This window comes from Furipterus horrens, unplaced genomic scaffold (genome assembly GCF_987537825.1).
Source record: "Furipterus horrens unplaced genomic scaffold, mFurHor1.1.pri manual_scaffold_1, whole genome shotgun sequence".
Taxonomy (NCBI): domain Eukaryota; kingdom Metazoa; phylum Chordata; class Mammalia; order Chiroptera; family Furipteridae; genus Furipterus; species Furipterus horrens.
In genome coordinates this window covers 58,211,184-58,233,805 of record NW_028327171.1, presented here as the reverse complement: position 1 = coordinate 58,233,805, position 22,622 = coordinate 58,211,184, and the positions used below count along the sequence as shown (strand labels likewise).

Sequence of the window (22,622 nt, the reverse complement as noted above, 5' to 3'; positions counted from 1 at the left end):
GTACACTTCTATTGTGAAATGCCATATATTTGCAACTGGAAAAAAAACCTAACTCATATGCATAAACATTGAGCTTTGCAAAAATATACTGTAGATTTAATGTGGGGTAATGGGTATAGACTTGTGGCATTAAATATACATTATAATGTAAAAAATATAGCAACCAAAATAAAATTATTGAACTGTATTAGTAAAGTGATAAAGGTTTTATAAAAAGATTTCTCTAGAAAACATTATTGGCACTTTCTGTGGTATGATTCTTCCTGGGGCTGGACTACCCTAGGAATTGGATCATTGCTGGTTCCCCTTCACCACAGCATACTCTAGTCATTGAGATAAATAAAATACCTTCACTATTTATAAATGTTCAAGTATTGAGAACCATGGCTACAAGAAATTGTATCAGTGAAAGAAAATCAACTCTCCGTACTTATGAATGGGCTTGACAGTAGTAAGTTGCCTGCATAACATGATAGAAGGTACTAAAGGTGAAAAATAACACCCAACTGATCTTTCTTATATCTGATGTCCTTGGGTCAAAGCATCATTCCATGAAAATTTATGCATGCCTACAACCCTAAATCTCAGTTAGTTCTGAGCTTTAGGTTTTAATTGAATCACTTTTTGAAACCTCCTTCTGTGACCTTAGATGTCACTTTGTTTCACTGTCCTTGCGTCACTTTACTTTTCTGAATCTTTTTGAAGTTAAGCTAATGAAAATTTCATCTCTGAAATTCCAATGTTAATTGATTTATTGACTCATTCATGAATATATTCATAATTTTTACCAGAAACTATATGTACGAGGCAAAAAAAAAAAAAAGCAACAACCTGTACCCGTACCAAGGTCATGATTCATAACAAGTTATAAATTTAAGTTATTTAAAAGGGTCCATAAAGTAAGTTCTTAACTGCCTTTATGCATTTACTATTAGAATGATTACATAAGAATAGTTTTGGACAGAAATCATAATTTTAAGAAAATAGGTCTCAGAGATACAGGATAGAAAAAATGATCCAGTGGGTAGAAAAACCACAATACATTCAAATCAACTGATGAAGCATGAACTGAACTTCAAAAATTGGACTCTCAAATGACAATCCATTTTCTATAATTACATTGCCCAAATGTTTTTAGATTAGTGTCCTTGCTATATACACTATATAGCAAGGACACTATTTCTATTATTACTATACTCAACACTATTGTTTTTAAAATGTCCATTTTCACTACACTTTAAGTGCTGAGAGGAAGGCTATATATGCATGGAAGGTGATTATGTACTTACTATCACAACATTTCCTAGGTACTTTATCTTGCATTATTTTATAGTGGCCCACTTTATATATAATCTGTTTATGACCTCCTCTTACACCCTTGCTTTCCACTTTAGTTTAGTGTTCTTCGTACAGGCATTGATAGTAAGGAATTAATAAGACAGGAAAGCCAGTTTCACATGCAAAAGCAGCAGTGATGTGCGGACCATTATGGCCCCTTTCACATTGGTTCTCTGGCACAGCAGTCTTGCTCTGTGCCATTATTCTCCATTTATGACTGCTGCTGCTTCTATTCTGCCCTCAGGGTGAGTGAGGATGTGGTTGGAGACTTGATAGGGAGCAGGACAGCCTTGATGAATCCCTCTCTATTCCAATGTCCCCAAAATGAAGCTCACTGTTTGAGTCTAATACATTTGTGTTTATCTATCTTAATTAACTTAAAATGTTACCATGAGAAATTTATTTTTTAACTTCAGATAGAAGGCCTTGTCATGTCAAAATAATCTATTCTCATTGTGATGTCAGAAGCACATTTTTTTTACCTACTAAGAATTTTTGTTATTTATTTTACTTTACTGTACTAAAAACATTGTTTTTATTTACTGCTTTTATTTATGGAGGATTTTTAAAAGTAAAAAAATCTTGATATAACAAGGAATAATCTTTATAAATAAGTTCTAATACCTCAATTACTAAATTTCACCTTTATCACATTAAAGTGTGTTTTTGTCAACCCTTTAAAATAAGTTTTTGTTATATACATTAACCAGAAATTTTATGAAATATATTTTTTCAAATAACATTTTCACATAAACTACTCACATAATTATTACAACTTAGAGTATATAAAAGGATAATTCGGAATGTCTTTGAATTAGCTACAAGAAATATATTTTTTACCAGTTTTGAGCTATCAGAATAACTCATTAAATCAAAAAATTAAATAGCATTTCTTACTAAATTGCTCACATTGTTTTTGACTTTTCCATCTTAGAATGATAGAAAACGTATCACAAAAAGATAGCAAATAGCACATTTTCTATAACTCCATTATTATCCCATTAATTGTGTATGTATGCAATTTATGTTAGGTAGTCTTTGTAAAAACTATATATCAAAAGTGTTCCAGATATTTAATGTATGAGCTATTTTTAAATAAGCAGAAAAAAACATATATTTTATTGAAATCTTACACTTACTTGTAGAAAACCAAAGACAAGATATTCAACCATTGCTTTCCTAACAGTTTTTTGCTTTAGTTTTAGAAGTACAGCTGAAATAAATGGAGTTTTGATGTTCATATTGCATTCCTTGGTGTAATATGGGCAGAGAGCACCCTCTACTTTCTCCTAGTTAAATAGCAACCGTAGACTGAAAGGAGATGCTGGTTCTAGGCAGATATTTTACTCATAAAACCAGAAAGGATTTGTCTATAAGGTTCATTAACTTTGGGCCTCTATTGCCAATAACCCCTATTCAGGATGCCACCATTGTGACACCCTCAAAGGAACTCTGCAAAGTCTAGAAGCAGAATACCTACCATGAATTTTCCCACCTTCCCTGAACTGTATCTGCACAGCCACCCCAGGAGGGGAGACCACAGCTTTGAAAAATAACACCTTTGTTATTCCAAGTGTTAGAGATGAAGCTGAGTTTTCAGATGGCCTCAAGGTTTATGCACCATTCACCAAACACAGATGGAAACTGGACTCTGAACTACTTTGAAAATCTGTTACGAAATACTGCTGTGGGTCTGCGAATCGGCCATGCTAAACTTCTGACGGCCTACAGTTTTAAAGGCGGTATGATGACAAGGGATAAAAATAACTTCATTTTAGAAATATATGCCAGGGAGGGAAATCCCATCATCTAAGCAAGATTTAATTTTAACTATGGTAATTCTAAATGGTGGCCTTTTAAAGAAAATATGGTTTAAAGTCACAGAACATGAAGATAATAACATTAATTCATTCATAATAGCATTAATTCATTCCCTTAGTGTACTGATAATTTTGACTTTTATAATTTTAATATATTAAAATGAATATGATTCATATAACTGAAATATATAAAAATGAATATCACTATTTATATATCAATGATTGGCATGACAGTTCCTTAGAGCTTTTGCAGTTATGCTAGAATATATTGACCCCTGAACCTAGAGCCAGAAATATTTGCCAAAGTAAGTCAATGTCATGTTTTATGTTACATAGTGATTTCATTCTTTAAATTTTAGGTTTAACAACACAGCTTTCACTTGCCCATACTAGGGACAACAATTCAATAAAATCCACTGTAAATAAACAATCTTAAGTCAAGTTCAAGTCAACAAAATTTACAATGCACCATCTAAATCTGTTAGGCAGCATATAACTAACTTGTTTGTTCTTGTTTTCTTTTCAAAGAAACTGAATCTCTCTATAGGAATCAAGATATTCCTACAAGCTGTCAGAAAGCTGTGAGAATTTCAGTTATATTGTTCTTAATAGGGAAACCAAGGTTTGGCCAAAGCAACCAACAACATAAAACTTCATGTTCTCAATGTAGTTTGTTATGATTCTACAAATAATTAAAATTGTACATGTATATATGATGTATCTTTATGTCTGGGCCAAAAACAGCTACTTTTTAGTTTAATGTCACATTAAGCAACTGTTAATGCTAAGGTTCTTATGGAAACATTAATTTAACTGTGTTGTTTATTATGCAATATTTTTATGGTAGGAGTTTAACAGTATCAACAGAGGCACATTATGATATATATTTAATAAGAACACACACTTTAGCCACAGCAGGCTTCCTTCCTGGAGCATGGCTAGGATATATGTGTGACCCTGTACCCCATCTCAGCAGGTGTACACCAGCAGGACCAAACAGACTCAGTAATCTCTTCCCTGGACTTACTGAACTTTCTTTTAAGAACGTGATATATATATATATATATATACATATATATATATAAAGAGCAGAAATCTGAGCTTTCTTGCAACTTCCACACACACACCCAAAGTACACTGAGTGACTATAAAATTCTAGCATGCACAATAGTTTTTACTCCTTCCATTTGTCTTGTCAAAAGTATTAATCATGTAAAGGGAAGAAACTCACATCATGGTAATTTACAATTTCTACATTTCCTTAAGTTTAAGATGCTTGTAAATTTCAAAAGTGGCAGTAAAATCAAAATGATGTTTCAAGAAGGGACTAGTGGTATTATTACCAGGGTCTGATAATAACTACCTGATGTAAGAAAAGGAAAGATATCCTGGAACTAAAAAGAAGAAAAGGGAGGAAAAAAAGGAAAAAAGAATCCTTTGCCACCAGGTTTTCCCCTTTCTATTATTTCATTGAGAAATAGGTCAGGAAGCTGTGTAAAACCTCATTTACATTCATAGGAAAAAACACAGGAATGGGTAAAAATTAAATGACTACTTTGTTGATGTTCAGACATCATTCTGTAAAAATACTCTCATAATGTAAGGACAACAATAAAGATATATATGTAGTTAATAAAATCTTCAAATGACTAGCCTTGCATAGTAACTTCAGATACCTACAAATTCATTCCATTATTTTCCATTATTTTCTTTCTTTCTTTCTTTCAATGAATTTATTGGGGGGGGGTGGCATTGGTTAATAAAATCATACAGGTTTCAAGTGGACAACTCTATACACATCATCTACACACTGCACTGTATGCTCACTCCCCAAAGTAAAGTAACTTTTAGTTACAATTTCTCCTCTCTTGGCCCTCTTCCAACTCCCCCAATGCCCCTTTCCCTCTGGCAATCACCATACTGCCATACTGTTGTCTGCATCTGTGTGTTCTGGGTTTTCCTGTTTGTTTGTTTCTTTATTTGTTTTTGGTTTTCTTGCTTAATCCCTCACCTTTTTCAACTAGTCCCCAACCCACCCTCCCAAAGCTGTACTCTGTTATCTGTATCTATGAGTCTGTCTGTGTTTTGTTTATTTTGTTCATTAAATTCCACATATAAGTGAAATCATATGGTATTTGTCTTTCTCTGATTAGTTTATTTCATTTAGCATAATATTCTTCAGGCCCATCCATGTGGTTGCAAAAAGTAAGATTTCCTTCTTCTGTATGGCCCAGTACTATTTCATTGTGTAAATGTACTACAGCTTTTTTATTCACTCATCTATTGATGGGCACTTGGACTGCTTCCAAATCTTAGGTGTTGTTGATTTTTTTATTTTGTTTACCTTGACCAAGGAAATACATGAGAAACAAATATTGCTGTGAGTAATGTCTGAGATTTTACTGCCTATGTTTTCTTCTAGGATTTTTATAGTTTTGTGACTTACATTTATTCTTTTTTTTTATTAAAATTATTTTTATTTGACTTGCAATAAATAATTATTAAACACAATTAGTGTACATTTATTCTTTAATCCATTGTAAGTTTATTCTTGCATCTGGTGTAAAAAGGTGGTAAAGTTCTTTTTTTTTTTTTCCTTCTTTTTTTGGCATGCATCTGTTTAATTTTCTCAAGACTATGTATTGAATAAAGTATCTTTATCTCATTGTATGTTCTTGCCTCCTTTGTCAAATATTAGTTTGCCATAGGGCATGGGTTTATTTCTTGGCTCTCTATTCTGTTCCATTAATCTAGGTCTGTTTTTATGCCAGTATCTTGACGTATTGATTACTATGGCCTTGTAGTATAGTTTAATATCAGGTACCATGATATCTCCTACTTTGTTCTTCTTTCTCAAAATTACTGAGTCTGGGGTCTTTTGTGGTTCCATATAAATTTTTTGAGATATTTGTTGTAGTTCTGTGAGACACATCAATGATATTTTAATAGGAATTGCATTGAATCTATAGATCGCTTTGAGTAGTTTGGACATTTTAATGATGTAAACTCTTCCAATCCATGAGCACAATATATCCTTCCACTCATATTTATCTTCCTCGATTTCTTTCTTCAGTATCCTATAATTTACTGAGTACAACTCTTTTACCTCCTTGGTGAAATTTATTCCTAGGTACCTTATATTTTGTTGCAATTGTAAATGGGATTGTTTAGTTTCTCTTTCTGATAGTCCATTAGTGGTGTATAAAAATGCCATTGATTCCTGAATATTAATTTTGTATCATACTACTTTAATGAATTAATTTATTAGTTCTTGGAGTTTGTTGGTGGAATCGTTTAGGGTTTTCTGTGTACAGTAGCATGTCATCTGTAAATAATGACAGTTTTACTTCCTTTTTTCCAATTTGCATGTCCCTTGCTTTTTCTTCTTGTCTGATTGCTATGGATAGAATTCTAGGACTATGTTGAATAAGAATGGTGAAAGTGGACATCCCTGCCTTTTTCCTGATCTTAAAGGAAACAGATTTACTTTTTGCCCATTGAGTATGATGTTGTCTGTAGATTTGTCTTATATGACTTTTATTATATTGAGGTCTGTTTCCTCTATTCCTACTTTGCTGAGAGTTTTAATAATGAATTTATTGAAAGAAATGGAAGGTCAGAATTCAGGATATCCTATGGCATTTCAGCAATCAGGAGGCTGTTGTTGTTGCTACCAAAGATACTACTGAACTTTCTTTTATACACATTGAACTGAACATTAGATGCCACTGCCTCTTTCTAAATATTCATTGTTCTACTACATTGCTTGCCATCTGCCACAGCAGGAAAAGTACAACCTCCACTTCTGCCTTCTACCTCTTATATAAGGTTAAAAAAATGACATGAATTTAATTTGCATCTAGACCTCTAACTTCAAAGCAGGGAGATTTTCACTTTCCGCCAAGAATGAAATTGAGATATAACTTACTGGAGTTACCAAACTCCTGCCATCTAGGCAGAGAGAAAACTTATACAAAACCGAGAAAAGGAAGAGTGGAGACTGAGGCTATAATGAAAAGAGACCAGCCAATCCCAGATTAATAGGGAACAGACATTTTATACAGTAAGAATTAATAATTACAGAATTTGCATGAAATTATAAATATATTTTCATCCCTTTTAAAAATGCATTAAAGGAAATAGTCATAATTTTAGCCTATTGCCCTCTAAAAATTCCATGAAATTAATATAAATTATCTGGTCCTGAAATATATAATAAATCCATCATAATATAGCATAAGATGAGTAATAGCTTAAAGTATCTTTGATCTTTGAAAATACTAGATTGATAAAAAAGAGAAAATGAATCTTTTAGTCATGTTTAAATGGAAATATACTTGGAAATAATATTGCACTTTCTATATAAGTTAGGATTCTGTAAAGAAAGATAAGTTACCATTCAAACTTGGAATTTAAAAAGGTGTGCATTTATGCATTAGAAAAGTCCAAGTTTAGTGGCTTTATATGTGTGTTGATTCAGGGATGCATTTAAACTACCAGGATGTGATTTGTCTTTTTTTTTCTTCTTTTTTAATTCTTTTTTTTTTATTGTTGTTCTATTACAGTTGTCTCAGTTTTTCCGCCATTTCTCCCCATTGCGCCCCCCCCCCCTCCACAGTCAATCCCCATCCTGTTGTCCATGTCCATGGGTCATTTATAATAGTTCCTTGACTAGACCCTTTCCCCTCTTTCCCCCCTCCTCTTAACCTCCCCTCTGGTCACTGTCAGTCTGTTACTTGTTTCCATACCTCTGGTTCTATTTTCTCGTTTGTTTGTTTTGTTCGTTAGGTTCCTGTCTTGATATCTCGGTTTATTCTCTACCAGTTGGCTCCATGATATAGCTTTTAGTAATTTCAAATCATATTTCACCTCACATTATGTAGATTCATATTCATCAAAATATTAGGCTGTGTCTGTCTGCTGATAGCCTCATTGTTACAGGTGGAAAGAGAGAAAACCAAGTCAAGAGGCTCCCTCCCCTGCCTCAGTTCTTGTCTTACTCTCAAGGGAATAATTCAAGCGAAAGACAAACACATACAATGCAAATGAGATAGCAAGTTTATTTATGAAAAACACACATAAGCAGAAGCTGCAGGCAGGCACCTGGCTAGTACATGCCCCACATATAGAGGAAACAAAGTTGTTAGTAAGTTTGTTAGTAAGTTTATGCTATACACTTGACCCGAGGCTACAAGTGGGTACTCAGCTAATCTAAGTATGCACACTAATGGGGTTCAGGGGTTATATACCTTAGTCAGTTTTTAGGTTTCCTCCTTTTCTCCCCCTTCTAAATCTTGAGAATAATGTATAGCTACAAAGGCTTTCCTTAACAACAACAGCTTTGTCTTAGTTACTGAAATTGTTACAGAGGCTTCCTTTCCCAGCATAGGCCCCCCCCTCTTCCTGCTGTGCAGTTCCCACTTTCAATGTTCAGAGCACTTGGCAATCATAGTAAGATTATTACAGACGCCCGTTTTCTCAGCACAGTCTCAAGGACTTTCCCCTCCTCCTGTGCTATTTTGCTTGCAATGCTCATGACACCCAGCAATCTTATCAAACCAAGCTCAGCACTGTTGAGTTAATTGTTGAACATGTCTTCATTTTGCTTCTAGCCTCCTATATTCTTTGTTAGATTGTAATGGTGAGGGCCCTGCTTTTATTTCCCTCCTGGTTGTTCATTCCTAGGTGCTACCTAACTTCATAAAAACTTCAACACCTTTATTGGGTGAGCAGGGGACATTTGTTCATCTCTGAATCAGTTATTAAGTGAGGGGAATTTTATGTTCTGATTGGTTAAACCTAAACCACATGCTTGTGCCTAATGTTAGAAATGAAGTTAAATTCACCCAAAACACAAAAGTTGATCACTAAAAGAAAAGAGAACATATGAGACAGGCAAAAATAGTTGAGCTCAATATAGCCCCAAGCCAGCAATTAGAGCCTTGCTGCCTTCTACTGACTCTGGAGGGAGATATACACAAGTACATGCCAAACAAATGCTTCATTTTACTACACATGACTTTGACCTCACATTCTATGTGGACTACTGGTGAGTTGGGCAATAGGTAGGTGGCAAGGACTCCTTTCACTTTTAGACCTTGGGCTTAATGCAAGCTGCTGGGACACTTGGCCCTTTTCCCAAAAACCCACACATTGTTTATGTTAACACACTGGTTGCTATAAAAGGCAAGACCAGACAAACCTATGGAAGACTGCATCACAGTGAAGGATGAGAGAGATATTTGCCTAAAGACAAGTTTATTTCTACTCCACTCACAATAGTTTCTTCTTTAGAAACATAGGCTCATTTTTTCCTAGCCCTGTGTGACAAGATGGACTCACACAGAACTGGGAGATCTAAAAAGAGACCCATCAGCATATGGAATGGAGGACAGAGGTTCCTTTATAAACTTTTAGCTAGAAGTTACTCTGCTCCTTAGTGAGGAAAGAACATTAATTCAAATCAAAACTTTGCATCTAACATTTAAGTCTTTGATACAGTTTTAATTTATTCTAATGTGTAAGGTAAGAAAGTGGTCTAGTTTCATTTTTCTGCATGTATCTGTTCGATTTTGCCAACATCATTTATTGAATGAACTATCTTTAGCCCACTGTATGTACTTATTTTCTCCGTCTAATATTAAGTGTCTATAAAGGTGTGGGTTTATTTCTGGGCTCTCTATTCTATTCCATCGATCTATGTGTCTGTTTTTATGCCAATACAATGCTGTTTTGATTACTATGGCCTTATAGTATAGTTTGGTATTAGGTAGTGTGATTCCTCCAATGTTGTTCTTCTTTCTCAGGATCACTGTTGCTATGTGGGGCCTTTTGTGGTTTCATATAAATTTTTGAAATATTTTCTCTAGTTCTGTGAAATACATCATTGAAATCTTGATAGACATTACATTGGGCAGTATGGACATTTTAATGATGTTAATTCTTCCTATCCATGAACATGGCATGTGCTTCCACTTATTTGTATCTTTTTCAATTTCTTTTTTCAGCGTCTTACAATTTTCTGAGTACAGGCCTTATACATCCTTGGTTAGGTTTATTCCTATTTTATTATTTTTGTAGCAACTGTGAATGGGACTGTTTTCTTAATTTCCCTTCCTGTTAGTTTGTTATTGACATTAATGATGCAACTGATTTCTGGATATTAATTTTGTATCCTGCTACTTTGCTGAATTATTTATCAGTTCTAGTAGTTTCTTGGTGGAACTTTTGGGTTTTTCTATGTACAGTATCATATCATCTGCAAATAATGACAGTTTTACATCTCTCTTTTCAATTTGGATGCTTTTTATTTCTTCTTGTCTGATTGCTGTGGCTAGGACTTCCAATACTATGTTGAATAAGTGAGGTAAAAGCAGATCCCCTGTCTTGTTCCTGATCTTAAGGAGAATGCTTGTAGTTTTTGCCCAATGAGTATGATGCTGGAAGTGGATTTGTCATATATAACCTTTATTATGTTTAGGTATGTTCCCTCTGATCCCACTTTGATGAAACCTGAATCCATAAAAATCATAGAAAACATAGGCAGAAAAATCTCAGACATTGCTTGTAGCAATATTTTATCAGATATAGCTCCCCAGGCAAAGAATATACAGAAAAAAATAAACGCATGGTATTACATCAAACTAAAAAGTCTTTGCACAGCAAAAGAAGTCATAAACAAAACAAAAAGACATCCCACAGAATGAGAGAACATATTCATCAGTACCTCTGGTAAGAAGTTAATACCCAAAATTTATAAAAAATTTACAAAGCTCAACACCCCAAAAAACAACCCAATTGAAAAACGGGCAAAGGACATGAATAGACACTTCCCCAAAGAGGACATACAAATGGTATATAGTAGATAAATGAAAAGACACTCAATGTTACTAATCAGAGAAATGCAAATTAAAACCACAACAAGATATCACCTCGCACCTGTAAGAATGGCTGTCATCAATAAACCAACAAACAAGTGCTAGTGAGTATGTGGAGAAAGGGGAACCCTTTAGCACTGTTGTTGGGAATGCAGACTGATGCAGCCACTGTGAAAAGCAATATGGAGATACAGTAGTCCATCTCTATATCACGGTTCACTTATCGCTGCCTCACTGTATCACTGGATTTTAAAAAATATTATATTTAATTATTTATCGCGGATTTTTCACTATATTGTGGGATTTTGCGGTACTGTATACGTATGTTGTTAAAGTTACATAGGTTTAAGAGTGTAAAATAAAAATAAGGTTCCACTTCTGGCCCAGATGGAGGCCTAGACTGACACCCTCCATCTCCCTCCACAACTAAGAAGGAATACAACTACTGCAAAACCAGAAATAATCAGAAGTTCCAGAAAATAAAGCTACATGGAAGTCTAACGTATGAAGTTATAAACAAGTGGTGCTCATCCGGACGGGTAGGTCAGGCAAAGCTGGGGTGGAGAGGTGAAGCTGTGCTGGCGGTGGCAGCTGCAACAACAAGCAGCAGGATGCAGTAAGCACAGACACCCATATTTAAAGGGAGGAGAGAAGCTCCCAGGGACCACCCCTGGCTGCAGACTAAACCTATCAGCTCGAAATTCCAACGCCAGGGAAAGCAGACTCTCACTGCATTGGAATGTGGGGCCCAGAGGGCATGGGGACAGAGGAGGAAGCTCCCAGTCTCAGTGGAGAGAGAACAGCAGGATCCATCTTGGACCCCCGCCCCCACACAAAGCACCACAGTATGGTGAGAAGGGTCACCCAGTAGTGACGAGTGCATGGGGCTCTGCCCCTTATAGCGTAGGAGATGTGACAGCCCCGCCCAGGAAGAAAAGATAAATGAAAATTGTCAGGATGGCCGGAATCATGATTGAGATCCTGGTGACGCAGCTAACCAGAAAGCAAATACATGAATTAACTGATGAACAAATAGATAATCTTTCTGAAGCTCAGATCAGAGCTATAGTCATAAGGTAGCTTACAGAACTAAGAAAGATCTTGAACAAGACCGGGAAGGAATGAAGGCTAGTCCTGTTGAAATGAATGAAAATACATAACAAGACAAGTGGTGAGGAAAGGAAAACCAGGGATCAACTCAACAAATCAGAACACAGGGAAGAAACAAACAGTCCACCAGTGCAGAAAGAGGAAACAAAAAGTGAGGAATGTGAGGAAAGGTTCAGAAACCTCTGGAACAGCTATAAGCGAATGAACATATGAATTACAGGGTTGCCAGAAGGTGAAGAAGAAGAACTAGAAATTGAAAAATTATGTGAAAGAATAATGAAGCGGAACTTCCCCAATCTGGGGAAGGAAATAGACTTACAGGTCCAAGAAGAACAAAGAGTTCCAGATAGGCTGGATCCAGGGAAAACCATACCAAGACACATTATAATCAAAATGTCAAAAACTAAAGATAAAGAGAGCATCTTAAAGCAGCAAGAGAGAAGAAAAGAATTATGTACAAAGGGGTCCCAATTAGACTAGCTGCTGATTTCTCAAAGGAGACTCTGCAGGCAAGAAGGAACTGGCAAGAAATATCCAAAGTAATAAAAATCAAAAACCTACAACCACGAGTACTCTATCCAGTGAAGCTGTCATTCAAAATAGAAAGACAGAGAAAGTGCTTCCAGGACAAGTAAAACTGAAGGAGTTCATTAGATCCAAACCACTGTTATATGAAATGTTAAAGGGACTTGTTTAGAAGAAGGACGATCAAAACTATGAACATTAAAATGAAAACTGTAACACAACAACTAACAACAGAAGCTAGGGAATTAAAACAAAGGCAAACTAAGTAGGCAACGAGAGTGGAAAAAGAATCATAGGTATGGGGAACATATTGCAGGGAGGTCAGCAGGGAGAGAAAAGGGGGAAAAGGGAGGGAGATGATGCAGGAATTATGAAGCATAGTAGGAGGGAGTGGAGTAGACAGAAAGATGTTGAGAAGAACTATATGCACAACCAATGGGCATGGACTAAGGGGGAGGACAACTGGAGGGAGGGGATCCCTGGGTGAAGGGGAACAAAGGGAAGAGAAATTGGGACAACTGTAACAGCATAACCAATAAAACATATTTAAATAAATAAATAAATGTAAAGTTTCTACTTCACGGGGGCGGGGCAGGGTGCTGTCTAGAATGTAATACCCACGATAAGTAAGGGAATACTGTACCTCAAAAAATTACAAATGGATCTTCCTTTTGACCCAGTGATCCCACTTGAGGGAAGGTATCCAAAGGTACCCCAAACAGTAATTCAAAAGAACATAATTACCCCTATGTTCATTGCAGTGTTATTTACAATTGCCAAGATATGGAAGCAGACCAAGTGTCCATCAGTAGGTGAGTGGATAAAACAACTCTGGGATATTTATACAATGGAATACTATTCATCCATTAAAAAAGAATAAAATGTTATCCTTTGTGACAGTATCGATAGACCTGGACAATATTGTTCTAAATGAAATAAGCCAGTCAGAAAAAGACAAATACCATATGATTTTACTCATATGTGGAATCTAATGAACAAACTGAACTAACAAGGAAAATGTGGACCAACTCACAGATAGAGAGCATGAAGGCAGCTGGTGATGGTTGGGGGATTGAACAAAAAAGAAAAAGGACTCATGGACATAGACATAGTATAGTGATAGCTAAGGGGAGGGAGACATAAGGGAACTAACTGGTAATGGAAAAATATAATAAAGATTAAATTTTAAAAAGAGCTTTACAAAATTTTAAATTCTGGTTTCCTTTGGATAAAAATTAAAATCTCATACTCTTAGTGTTATCTAGACTTCTCACAAGTCAGTACCAAAAACAATACAAAAATAATTCTGAAAGTAGCAAATATGCCTTTATTTTAAATTTTCAACGTGGAGAGTTAAACTAACTGGTTTGCTTGACATAGGAGTTTCAAATCTAGAAACTGAAATAGAGCATGACCTTACCTTAATAGACCTCAAAATCAAGCCAATTTGTAAATATCTTGCCAATTTGTAAATGATTTCAATATAAATCGCACAGTAACAAACATAGCTCATTAACTCGAATATGCTTTTTACATTTATTTTTTATTTTTTTCTTTTTTTTTCAGATTTAATGTGTTTTATTGATTAAAATATTACATTTGTGCCAATTTCCCTTCCCTCTGCTCCCCTCCACCCGGTGGCCCCCCTCCCTCCAGTTGTCCCCCCCTTTTAGATTATGTCCATTAGTTGTGCATACAGTTCCTCCCAACCTCTCTCCGTCTATTCCATTCCCTCCTACCTTGATCCCCAATTCCTATATCATCTCCCTCCCTTTCCCCATTTCCCCTCCCTGTTGACCTCCCCCCAATATGTTTCCCGTACCCACAGTTTCTTTTCCACTCTCGTTGCCTATTTAGTTTGCCTTTGTTTCATCTCCCTAGCTTCTGTTTTTTTTAAACCAGTCCCTTTAACATCTCATATAACAGTGGTTTGGATCTAATGAACTCTTTCAGTTTTATTTTGTCCTGGAAACACTTTCTCTGTCCTTCTATTCTGAATGACAATTTCGCTGGATAGAGTATTCGTGGTTGTAGGTTTTGGATTTTCATTACTTTGAATATTTCTTGCCAGTCCCTTCTTGCCTGTAGGGTCTCCCTTGAGAAGTCAGCTGATAGTCTAATTGGGACCCCTTTGTACATAATTCTTTTCTTCTCTCTTGCTGCTTTTAAGATTCTCTCTTTATCTTTAATTTTTGACATTTTGATTATAATGTGTCTTGGAGTGGTTCTCCCTGGGTCCAGTCTCTTGGGAACTCTCCTTGCTTCCTGGACCTGCAAGTCTATTCCCTTCCCCAAGTCTGGGAAGTTCTCCTTTATTATATTTTCACTCAATTTTTCAAGTTCTAGTTCATCTTCCTCGCTCTCTGGCAAACCAATGATTCTTATGTTGGGCCTTTTATAGCTGTCCCAGAGGTTTCTGATCCTCTCATTGTTGCTTGCCATTTCCTCTCGCTGCATTGGTTGACTGCTTGTTCCTTCTCCATATTCCAGTTTGTTGAAATGAACTCTGGATTTTATTTCCTTTCTTTCTGTCTCGTATGCGGTTTTGTTCCTTTCGTTATGAAAGTTTTTCGCTTCTTTCATATCTTTTTCCTGCTCTTTTGTGAATTCTGTAAGCCACCTGATAACAATGGCCCAGAACTGAGCCTCTGACAGGTTTCTTATCTGTTCATCTGTCAGGTTCTCTATCTGCTGTCTGGTGAGCTGCGCCACCAGGATTTCTATAGTTGTCTGCCTCATTTTGACAGATGCGTTTTGTTTTCTTGGGCCGGCTTTAGGGGGCAGTGCCTGTGTACGCGTCACAAATCAGCGACCGGCGCCTGCCTGTCCACGACCTATTTCGCAGCCCTGTGGTGCTTTCTTTGGGGGCGGGGGTCCAAGATGGGTTCACACAGTTATTCAGCTAGGAGACCGGGGTCCGTCCTCCCGCCCCCCTGGGCCTCACTGTTCAAGGCGATGCAGCGGCCGCTCTCCCCAGTGCCGGAGTCGCGCACCGCCAGGGGCTTGGCCGCAGCTGGGACTCCTCGCCGGGTCGTGCACCGCCAGGGGCTTGCGCAGCTGGGACTCCTCGCCGCCCGCCGCTCCGGGTGCGACCGCAAACAGCACTGCCCTCTTTAACTCTTACCTGCCCAAGTGGCACCGCTGGTTTATAACTTCATATGTTGGACTTCCGTGTAGTTTTATTTTCTGGAATTTCTAGTTATCCTTTGTTTTGAAGTAGTTGTATTCCTCTTTAGTTGTAGAGGGAGACCTAGTGTGTCCGTCTAAGCCTCCATCTTGGCCGGAAGTCCTTATTTTTTATTTTTAATACACTTTACGGATTACACTGTTACAGTTGTCCCAATTTCTTTTCTCTTTGTTCCCCTCCACTCAGTGGCCCCCTTCTCTCCAATTGTCCACCCCCCTTAGTCTATGCCCATTGGTTGTGCATATAGTTCTTCTCAACATCTTTCTGTCTACTCTACTCCCTCCCACTATGCTTCTTAATTTCTGTACCACCCCCCTCCCGGCTGACCTCCCCCCATAATGTTTCCCATACCTATAATTCTTTTTCCACTCTCGTTGCCTACTTAGTTTGCCGTTGTTTCAATTTCCTAGCTTCTGTTGTTAGTTGTTTTGATACAGTTTTCATTTTAATGTTCATAGCTTTGATCCTCTTTCTCCTAAACAAGTCCCTTTAACATGTCATATAACAGTGGTTTGGATCTGATGAACTCCTTTAGTTTCACTTAGTCCTGGAAGCTCTTTCTCTGCCTTTCTATTCTGAATGACAGCTTCTCTGGATAGAGTAATCGTGGTTGTAGGTTTTAGATTTTCATTACTTTGAATATTTCTTGCCAGTCTCTTCTTGCCTGCAGTTTCTTTTGGGAAATCAGCTGCTAAGTCTTATTGGGACCTCTTTGTACGTAATTCTCTTCTACTTTCTTGCTGCTTTTAAGATTCTCTCTTTATCCTTAATTTTTGACATTTTGAGGGAGTGGAGTAGACAGGAAGACATTGATTATAATGTGTCTTGGTGTGGTTCTCCCTGAGTCCATTTCTTTGGAACTCTCTGTGCTTCCTTGACCTGTAAGTCTATTTCCTTCCCCAACTTAAGGAAATTCTGCTTCATTATTTTTTCACATAACTTTTCAATTTCTTGTTCTTCTTCTTCACCTTCTGGCAACCCTATGATTCAGATGTTGGCCTGCTTATAGCTGTCCCGTATGTTTCTGAGCCTCTCCTTATTTTCCTCACTTTTCATTTCCTCTTTCTGCACTGGTTGACTGTTTCTTCCTTTCCTATGTTCCGATTTGTTGATTTGGGTGTGTTTGCCTCTGCCCAAATATGCTTTTTAAAACTAAGCAAGCACTCAAGGTTGTCTTAAACTCCCTTCTCAAGGAGTAGGGAGAAACATGGGCAGAAGTGAGCGCCATCCCCATTTTCACTAGAACCACTGCCCTATATAATTTGTTAGTGCAATGCACATTTCAATAATATTAAATTAAATTTTTAGCCACCCTGGTTGGGTGGCTCATACACCAAAAGGTTGCAAGATCAATCCTGGTCAGGGCACATACGTACATTGCTGTTCAATCCCCAGTCCAGGTGCATATAAGAGGCGATTTGATGTTTCTCTCTCACATCAACATCTCTCTCTCTTCCCTCTTGCCTCACTTCTTCCTCTCTCTCTAAAATCAATAAATGTGTCCTCAGGTGAGGATTAAATAAAAATTATAATTTTAGCAAATTATGTAAGTTTATTTTGTATTGTTTTAAGAGCTACTTATTCTCAAATATATATTATTTAATAAGTACATGATTTAGCCAGATGTAGCCATATATATTCAGCAGTCTGAGATGGCTGGCATCTTTTCTAATTAGTCAATGACCTGCTTGGAGTGGCCTGTACCAGTACAAAATAAGTTAAATATTTTAGAAGTTGCCTTTGCACAGAGTTGCTTAAGCAGATCAATGAAGCTTGAAATAATAAGTAGAAATAACTCACAACTCATACAGAGATTTTTAAAATGGTAAAAGTAATATTTTAAATCAACATGACTTGATGAACTATTGAATTTATGGTATCAAGGCAACTGATCAACCTTTTTAAGAAAATAAATAAAACTAAAAAACTATATCACTGCTTACAGCACACTAAAATCCAGATGAATAAATGTATTTTTGTTTTTTTTAAGTTTTTTATGAACTACCACTTTTTTAATTAAATTTTTTTAAAGAAAAAAATTAAACTATAAAAGTACCAGAGTAAAAGATTGATTAAAATTATTTATAATATTAAGACTACATAAAGCTGTTCTAAATTTATTACAGAATACAGAAAATATAAAAGAAAATATAAACATGTGTGATTGCCTAAAATTTCTACATAGAGAAAAACACACATCAAAGAGAGAAAAATTATTAAATATTGGCAACACACATGAAAAGGACTAACATGCAAATAGAAATAACATTTCAAATCAAAATTATAAATATAAATAACCTGGCATAAATAATACAACAATAAAATGAAACTACAATAAACAATAATCACATTAGAAAATTATTAGCAATTTATCATATCAGATTTCAAACCATTATTCTTCACTTACCATGACAAGATTAGAGAAACAATATAGAAAGGGTGTGGAAAATTAGGATTAAAAAAAAAAAAAACTTTTGGATAGTGTGTTAATTCGTTTAGTGATTTTGGAGGGTGATTTGGAAGTATGTATCAAAAATTTCAATGCATGGGCATCATCCCACAAACCAAAAGTTTTCGGGTTGATTATGGTCCTGACCTGGGCACATACCCGAGTTGTAGATTCCATCCCGGTTGGGGTGCTTATGAGAGGCAACTGATTGATATTTCTCACATGAATGTTTCTTTCCCTCTCTTTCTCTCTCTAGAATCAATAAAAAAAAATTAAATAAAACAGTTTTTTCAATTCATGTATAATCCCTGACCCAGCTTTTCCACCTGTAAAAATTCTGGCAGATATACGCAAATAGGCACGTGTACAAACAACATAATTATTATTTGTAGAAGGAAATCTGAAAGAAACCTAAGTGTCAATAAGCTGGGCACTAGTTTAATAAATCATGATAAACTGATGCAATATATTATTAGGTTGCCAAGAGAAAGAACAAAGTAATCTTATATGCACTTTCAATAAAACATACAATACAATCCTTCAATAAGACAAAAACACAAATAATTAGTATTGCATACTCCATTTTAGTAAAAATATTTTATACCTGTATATGTGAATAAAGGCACCAAATTGTTAACAGTTGTCACCTCTAGGAGATTCCATTTATTTACTTTATTCAAGCCCATATTTTCTTTTCTTTTTTTTTTTTTCTGTCTAGGAACCATTTATTTCCAAACTAAATTATTAATTCTCAGAGTCCAAAAGTTTCTATGAGCTTTGGCCTGGGAACTTTTCCCTGGCAGGATGGAGATCCAGCTTCTTAAGCCTCAAACTCGAATTCAAAGTACTATGGGTCGAAGTAGTGGATGCGGACATAACCATCTTCGCCACCACTGCTGTAGCTCTTGCCATCAGGATGGAAGGCAACACTGTTGATAGGTCCAAAGTGACCCTTGATTCTTCCAAACTCTTTCTCAAAGGCCAAATGGAAGAACCTGGCCTCGAACTTGCCAATCCTCGTGGAGGTGGTGATTACGTCCATGGCTTCCTGCCCACCGCCCAGCACCACATGGTCATAGTTAGGAGAGAGGGCAGCTGAGTTGATAGGACGTTCTGTCCGGAAAGTCTACTGATGTTGAAGGGTTGTGGAGTCAAAGAGCTTGGCTGTGTTGTCCTTGGATGCAGTAACAAACATGGTCATGTCCCTGGATAACTGGATGTCATTGATCTGCCGGGAATGCTCCTTAACGTTCACCAACACCTCTCCAGACTTGGCGCTATACTGGTTGAGCTTTCCACTCTCGTGGCCTGCAATGATGCACTCCCCTAGGGGTCCCCACACGGCGCTGGTGATTTGGAGTCATTGCAAGGGATCTTCATGTACGGCTCTTTGTTGTCGATCTGGCTCGGATCCCGCAGGTCAAAGAAGCTCACAAAGCACTGGTAGCCCATCTTCTTGTCCGTGGAGAACATGATGATATTGCCCCCAAAGTCAAAGCCACAGGTCCGGACAGCTGAACTGGTCTTGAGTAGGGCCAGCTGCTTCCCTGTTTCACAGTCCCAGAGACGACAGCTGTTGTCAGCTGAGCCGGTAAGGACATGTTTGGTGTCCCGGTCAGCGTCTACACACCACACAGCTCCAGTATGTCCCATGTAGGTTCCCAGCCTCTCACCATTCACCGAGTACCAAACATTGACAATAGGGTCCTTGCTCCCTCGCGGTTGTATTTAATCTGCGTAATGGACTGCTCATGGCCTTGAAGCAGGATCGGCTTCATCCCTGTGGGGACTCAAGCCCATATTTTCTCACTTTTATATTTGTTTATAAAAATTGAGTGTAACGACAAATTTTTAATTTAATTATTTTTATAAAGTACATACACTTATTAATTATGAAATCTTGGACAAGTTACTTAATCTTTAAGCTTTAGGTTTTTCATCTGTAAATTGGGGATAATGCCTGATTCTTTACAGTTTGGGGGAGGATGAAATGTGATTATTTACTTAAAGTGGTTATTATAGTGCTTGCAACATAGAAAGTATTCAATAAATTAATAGCTATTATTTTGGTATTATAACCAATATTATGATGTTATAATAAAATCTAAGGTTAGCAATATCATTTCAAGTCTTGTTATAAATAAATAAGAGGGACCCAATTATAATTGCAATTAATATTTTGACAAAATAAACAGTACCTTTTATTGAAGAGTTTCCTAGCTAAGCTTATTTATTTATAATGGGCTTTCTTCATATTTCTAACAGATTTAAGGCAGAGTTTATAAAATCATTAAAAATGTTTCGGAATTTATCATTACCTGGTAAGTGAAGTTATACAGGCAGATACACTGAAGTATCCTGACTGAAAATGTTTTCAGTCCTCATTCACCCTGTAATTGTCTAAAACTACTATAGAAAAATATAGTTTGCTAAATAATGGCCAACTCCATTTTACTTTTGGATGAACTGATAGAGCTAAAAACTATCCACTAGCTTTGCTGGCACACAAAGCAACAAATCGAGATTCCCTCTCAGCCGCTATATCAAAGTGTGAAGGAAACAAGGACTATGTGATAAACTTGACAAGCTCAGGGGGGCTGTGGAAGGCCTGACAACAAGATCAGTGACAGAAAGTAACCTCACAGGGCAGTCTGAACACAAATTCCTAATTGGGCAGGTCATGGTGGGTAGTCACAGTTCTGGCCTATGGCTTCCTTAGCAAAGGTCAATCTTTACCTTTTAAGTGGTTCCTGTCCACTTTTTTAAATTCATCTAGAAAACATATCTTTTTTATTGAATTTTTGGGGTGATATTAGTTAATAAAATTATATAGGTTTCAGGTGTACAATTCAATAATGCATCATCTGTCTATTGTATTTTGGATTCACCACCCAAATATCACTATTATTCTCCATTTACTTCCTTCCCCCCACCTCCTTTCCCTTTGGTAACCACCATACTGTTATGTGCCTATGAGTTTTGTCTTTGTTTTTATTTTTTCTTTGCTTAATCCCTTTACCTTTCTCTCCCAGTCCCCCAAACCCTCCCCTCTGACAGCTGTCCGTCTGTTTTCTTTAATATATCTTTAGAAAATGTCAGAGTAATTTTCTTTTCTAGACCCCTGGAAATCACCCCTGCAGGCACCAGAGCACAAGACCACCAGAGCATGAAACCACAGAACCCCTCATTGCTATTTTGTTTCCCATATAGCATCTCTATGTGCTGTAAAAGTTAATTATTAACTATACTGTGCCCACCAGTGTAAGGGAAGTATGTGTTTCTCCATTTTGCTTTTTATCCAGTTCTAGAGATTTCCCCACATTGCTTTCTCCCATCTCCTTAACTGACCACCAATGAATTTCATATACCTTTCTTATGTTTTCTCCTTTGCTCCTAATGAATAAAAGGAACTGAAAAGCTGTTATTCACCAGAGCATGTTCTCAGCCTGTTGAGATCTTGCTCTGGCATGTCCACAAATATCTGGCTCAAATAAACTCATAAATTTTTCTATAGGTTTGCATGTTCTTTTGTTGACATAAGATGCTGCTCCATGCTAAAATTACTCTAACTTCAAAAAAAAAAATCTATGTGCATTTCAATTTATATGCTTCTTGTTCAGAAAATTGGTCAATATCTAAATGTAAATATGCACTAACATAGATTTTTGAGAAATTAAAATCCTCAAATATTTCTTATTTTGAACTTCAAAATTTAAGACAAGGAGGTTTTGGCAAAATAAACACTACCTCCCTGTTGAATAAAAGTCTTTTTATTCCATCCATGTTTTATTATGCTGTTAAAATACCTGTGAATTACAAGTGCAATATAATTGGTATTATAATAAATGATCTGGCAAAGTGTTGCTGAACAGTAAAGGACACAGAAATATTATGTCCTATTGTTACTATGAATAGAACCACCCAGACATCAATTAACATCTCATCACTATGATTACTTGTTATTGTTCTTGTTCCACTAATCAAACTTACATCTTCTTAGCTCATATTTTGATTTCAAAAAGTTATGCTAAGAAAAGATTAAATTTATCATGAATGCAAATAAATGTGAAACATACAAAGCTAATTAAGTTTATAACCACTGAGAATAATATGAAAAAGGAAAATTAAATTGCTTTGCTTCAAGGAAAATATTTTAGGAACCATTTGTTGAGTAAACATAAAAGAATTTTTTTAACACTTCTTACAAAGTTGAAATTTGGCTTATGGTTTTACTTATGACAATCATACTTATTTTCTTAAATTTTTAATATGCAGTGACTACTGCCTTCATAATACATTAGTACTGTGTGTTGGTG

The 22,622-nt window shown here is 36.3% G+C and overlaps 1 pseudogene; it reads right to left on the bottom strand.

The window, feature by feature from the left end:
* Nucleotides 1–19,014: 19,014 nt before the first annotated feature.
* Nucleotides 19,015–20,092, bottom strand: LOC150021166 (eukaryotic translation initiation factor 3 subunit I pseudogene; annotated as a pseudogene).
* Nucleotides 20,093–22,622: the final 2,530 nt, after the last annotated feature.